This window comes from Tursiops truncatus, chromosome 7 (genome assembly GCF_011762595.2).
Source record: "Tursiops truncatus isolate mTurTru1 chromosome 7, mTurTru1.mat.Y, whole genome shotgun sequence".
In the NCBI taxonomy this organism is placed as follows: domain Eukaryota; kingdom Metazoa; phylum Chordata; class Mammalia; order Artiodactyla; family Delphinidae; genus Tursiops; species Tursiops truncatus.
This window is the reverse complement of record NC_047040.1, coordinates 29,721,645-29,727,611: the sequence shown is the minus strand read 5'-3', so window position 1 is coordinate 29,727,611 and position 5,967 is coordinate 29,721,645.

Genomic DNA, 5,967 nt, shown 5'->3' with positions numbered 1-5,967 from the left:
TGCAGCTTCCTCCTTGGTCTCTAGGAACCCTCTTGCTCTTGGAGCCCTGAACCACCCTGTGAGTACAACTGTCCTGAGACTGTTATGCTGAATAGGCCACAGGTAGATGCTCTGTAAGACAATCCCATCTGACCCTGTCCTTCCACCATTCCCGCCCAGGAGCCAAACATGTAAGTGAAAATGCCATCTGGGGACTGAAGGTCCTCCAGCCACAGCTGCTCCAGTTCCCAGCTATTATAGTCATCCCCAAATATTCTAGTCATCCAGCTGTGACTCCATCTCCCTGTGCCCTTTCTATATTTTGGATCCACGGAATCTCATGAGCATAATAAAATGGTTGTTGTTTTACACCACTAAGTTTTGGGGTGGTTTGTTACATAGCAAAAGATCAACTAGAACACATCTTAGAATTTCTGTTTTAGTTGAGTAGATGGCTGTCCAGCTGGAAGCTGCATTTCCCAGCATCCTCTCATGCAGGTGAGTGTGGCTATAAGTCTTGCCTATGGTATGTGAATGGAAGTGATGCAATTTCCAAGTCATGTCAATAAAACATCAGTGCTTGTCCTCCACTTCTCGCTCACTCTTCTTGTTGGCTGAGACATAGTGATAATTGGAGCAGCTACGTAGGATCCATAGATATTCTACATGGCTGTCACGGTTTGGATTCCCCAGGTAGCACACTCTGGGCAGAATTCAATGTGCAAAATATTTATGAAGGAGTTCCATGGGGGTCAACACCTGTAAGGGAGAGGAAGAAGGCAGGAGTGGGCAGAGGGAAAAGTTGAGCTGCAATGCAGGTCCAATGACAGCCTCAGCCAGCCCCACAGAACGCTTGAGAGCTAAACAGCCTTTGAGAAGTGTCCTCCATTGGGTCTAGATGGCCAGGGCTTTATACTCCCACGTGAGTCAGTCATTGGATGTGGGTACCCTGGTGTATGCCTTTGCCTGGTTGTAATCATAGTGTATTATCTATTACTGCATAACAAAATAACCCAAAATTTCGTGGTTAAAAACAACAAATATTTATTAGCTCATAATTTCTGTGTGTTAGGAATCCAGAAATGTACGGGGTTGCAATTAGGCTGTTGGCTGGGGCTACAGTCACCTCCACTCAACTGGCAGCCAGGATTCAGCTCACTGATACCGTTACTGGAAGGCCTCTTCCTTACCACATGAGGCCTCTCCACAGGCTGCCTTAAGTATCCTCACAACATGGCAGGCAGTGATCTGAGACGGAGAGAACCAGAGAGCCCAAGACAGAAACCACAGACTGTTTAAAACTTCATCTCAGCAGAGGCATCCCTATCCATTAGAAGTGAATCAGGAAGTCTAGCCCACACGCAAGGAGCGAAGATGACAAAAGAGTGTGAATCCCAGGAGGCAGGGATCATTGGGGCCATGTTAGAGGCTGCCAACCACATGTAGTATGCATACAATTTTGCATCCTATTTTTAGTTTTCATCAACTTAAATGTTTTGTTTTGCTATTTTTCATTTAAACAATGTTTTTAAAAATTACAGAAGCAATATATTCTTATCGTAAAAGCCTTCAAATGCTCAAATGTTGTGGTTTTTTTTTTTTGCAGTACGCGGCCTCTCACTGCTGTGGCCTCTCCCGTTGCGGAGCACAGGTTCCGAACGCGCAGCCTCAGCGGCCATGGCTCACGGGCCCAGCCGCTCCGCGGCACGTGGGATCTTCCTGGACCGGGGCACGAACCCATGTCCCCGGCATCGGCAGGCGAACTCTCAACCACTGCGCCACCAGGGAAGCCCCAAATGCTCAAATGATAGAGGCATACAATCCTTTTCTTTATGCTATTCCTCAGACTAGTTGAACTACCTAGAGGTAAACACAATTGGTTTTTTTGCATCTGCTGAGATACTTTTCATATATGTATTTCTCTTTGTAGTCCTAATACTTAATATTGTATTCACACACAGCAGATACTCTGCAAATCTTTAATAAATGATGGAGCTGAGTTTCAGGCTTTGAGATGTCACTGAATCGGGAGTCGGAAGGGCTGGTTCAAATCACAGGATCTGTCCCTTCATTTACTCCTTATTCTCCTTGGCCTCCATTTCCATAATTACCAAATGTACGTGTGATACTAGATTTTTTTCTACAGTCCTTTTCAGATCCGAAATTATATGCATCTAAGAAGGAAATTAGGGACTTCCCTGGTGGTCCAGTGGTTAAGACTCCGTGCTTCCACTGTAGGGGGCATGGGTTCCATCCCTGGTTGGGGAACTGAGATCCTGCATGCCGTGCAGCATGGCCAAAAAGAAATAAGAAGGAAATTGTTATTCATCTTATGATCTCTTTATATACCAATTCAAATTAAATATTGTAAACTAATTACTAGTTCTAGACTGTACATTTTACCCTGTTTTTCAATATCAACATATGCTTTTCAGTGTAAGTTACTTTAAAAAAATTAAGATGTCAATGATTTTGAATATCAATCAAAGTTTGAATATCAGTCATAGGTAAGTCTTTACTCTTTAAAATTTTTCAGTAATAAAAACCATAAAACACTTTAAGCAAAAGGGTATTTGGCTCTGAGATCTTTGTTCTCTTACAATCTAGATCTGAGGTCTAATCAGATTTCTCATTAACATTCTTGTCTCTTGGGCTAAATGAAATAAGCAACATACTGTGCAACTGTTAAGACATTTTAAAATACTGGTTATTAGAAAATTATTTGGGGATTACTGTTTTCTTTATCTTTTTATAAAAGGTGCCCATTATGTATACACACATACTTTTTTGGTTCCAAAATGTCTTTATCAAGGTTCATTTTTTTCACATGTACTTGTTTCCAAAAGTTGGGTCAATCACAAACCTAAGGTCTAGCTATGCTAAGGTAGGATTAACCTTACAAAATGTCTAAAAAATTGTCATACTCATGCGTGTCATTTATTTCTGCTTGAACTATTCCCCAGCCACACTGGGCCTTTGGTAACAGGGGTTTGTAATCACTTTGCTAGTGACATTTTAACAGTGGTCATGAATGACATTGTTAACATTAAAAAAAAACCCCACCTCTTACCACTGCTTTTGTTGCTAAGCTGCTTTAGTTCTTCTCCCTGTGGGAGCTTGAATCGTGGTGGGGTAATTTGTTCCGGCAATAATAAAGCTGACAGTTTATATTAGCTAAAGCTTCATGTTGGCAAAAGAATTCACCTGTCCCCTTTTATGCACATCAATAGCTCTTACCCTCCTTCAGTACCCTTTCTATCACCAGCATATAGTTTTCCCTCTTCTGATTGCATTGCTTTTTGGTTTTGCTTTCAGAAGTAGTCTCTTTTAAGGGTTAGAATCCAACAGACTCAGTAAATCTTACTGTGACTAGTAGAAATTCCATCAAAATATGCAGAGCTCTGCAATAATAAATTAATCTTCACAATCCTGGTGGACAGTTTGTAGTAGCAGTATTCTGTTACTTAGGTTGACCTTGGACAAGTCATTTAATTCTCAAGTCTTAGGAAAGAAATACATTTCTTTAGGAAAACAGAAGCTAGAGGTTATATTAGGCATGACTTTCCCTCACAATCAATGGAATTGAGTTTTGTACTCAATTCACTTAGAAGGGGGACTTCAAGGGCTCCCATGGATGGTTAGTTGCAACCTCCTGAAACATCCCGCAAAGTTCTGAACACACATTTTCCTATAATGATGGTTCTCAGTCCCTAAGCACATTGAGCATTCACTGTGTCAGGAAATAGGCCAAGCAAGTTTTAGAGGCTTTCTGACTTGCTCCTCATAACAACCCTCTAAGGTTGGCGGTAGGTACAATTATTAGAACATTTATCCTCATTTTACAGATGAAGAAATAGTTAAATTTTTCCAAGTAATATTTCCAAAGTTGAACAAGATCTGTCTGACCTGGCAAGAAACAGTGTTTAAACAACTCAGCACCAAACAATAATAAATTATTGTATACTGAGTATTGTTAACAAGGTATAATACTTTTTATTGATGTATTCATTATAATACAATTCACAATAAATTTGGGGGGCATTCTGTATGAAGTTTAGGCTTAAAAATTTTTCCTGTATATCTATTCAATTCTTATAGTGGTCCACAAGGTTTTTTGAGGCAAAATGGGACAGTAAAAAATATCTCTAATTAAACATTCTTGCCTTTAGTCTTTAACTGGGTAACAATGGGCAAGTTATTTGATACTTCTTGGGTCTTAATACCGATTGTTAGCAGGGTTTTGTGAAAATTAGACACAATGTACTTAAAGCTTTAATGGCACGTATTAGAATATCTTTTCTAAATGGTATTATTTATTATTCCAGGGTCTTCCAGATTGCCGTCTTCACCTAAAAGGACTTGGCCTTGATCCTTTGTAGATTTCTCATTGTTGACTCCCTTGTTGCTTACAGTCAAAATTGCATCAGCTGTTATTCTTCTCATCTATATGTATTTTTCTTCTATCTGGGTCTCTTCTTCAGAAAGTCTTGCAACCATCTTCAATGTTTATGGTCACAATAACCTTAATATTTAGCATTAAGTGACTAATAGGCACCCATGGGACAGACTTTCATGTTTACTTTATGTAAAAACCAACAAATTTTATTGAGTACTACTTAGCCCAAACAAGGTATTCTTTACAGAATTCCAAGTTCAACACATGCTGCCTAGATGGCAGTCCTAGGATCCTGGACCATCTTAGTTATATATCACCTTTTCTCCATTTGAATGCAATATTCCCTCACCAAGAATCCTATGAAGTCTACACTCATTCATTGAAGAGTACTGTGCAAAACACAAAACTGAAAGTGTTTGCCCCCTTGAGGTCAGCAACAGTGCTAAGGGATAAAGAAGGTAGAGAGAGATAAGAAGTTTGTATTAAATTCAAAGACTTTCACCAAGAATTTATACAATTTATACAATTTCAGGCAACTGAGAATTTTAAGCAAAGTACTTTAAGCAAAGTATACAATTTCATGACTGAAGTGAATAAAATAATTCTGAAAAAACTGTTACAGGTGACAAATTTTGTATAATTTTTGAAGATAAAGTACTGGTGACATACTATAGTCTAAAATTTTTATCCTCTGTTGTATCAGTAAAATCGCAACCTATAGTTGGGCTAAGTCTTTGATGAAAGCAAAAAGGAATAAGGATTACAAAACAAAGGATTCTGAACATAGATTTTGAAAACAAATTAATATAGCATTAGATTATCTCCTAGATTAATTGTAAATTTTTAATTTTTTTTGACAATTGAAAATTATGAGAGCTGTTAGTTTTGTCTTTTATTACTGGAATAGTTTAGTTGACTTAATACTACAGATGGTGTTAATATAATAAATATGGAACATCAATGAGGACCTAAATTATGTCTCTTGAAACCTCCCTCATTCCAAGGGTGTATGTGTGTGCAATCTATTATACAAAGAAAAATATCCCATAAATCACCATGGCATTATATAAACAGATTCAAGAGAAAACAGAAAAATGTGTTATCCATTAAGCTTCTCAATACTGATTCTTAGACGTAACAACCTATGGAATCTGTACTAATGGGAGGAAATTATGTGCAGCAGTTAAGAACAATGGGCTTTGAAGTCAGAGAACCAGGCTTGATTCTATGACTCTTTTGCTGTGGCCTTGGGCAAGCTACCCATTATCCATGGGCTTTAGCTTCTTCACCTGTAAAATGAGATAATACTGGCTGACAGGGATGTAAAAGGACAAAACAATATAATGTATGTAAAGCCAGAGTGCTTAGTATGTAGAAAATCCTGACTAATCATTAGCCTTCATTATTATGATTATTATTAGCGCTGTCCAAGATATACATCTGATGTATGATTATATTATATATATTTTCTATTTACCCAGCTTCACAGAATACTTAAATCTTTTCTTTAGCACTAGAAAAAAATAGGTCCTAACGGAGCTATTATTTCATCCATTTTACAAACGTAAGTGATCAATGAAGATAAACAAAAA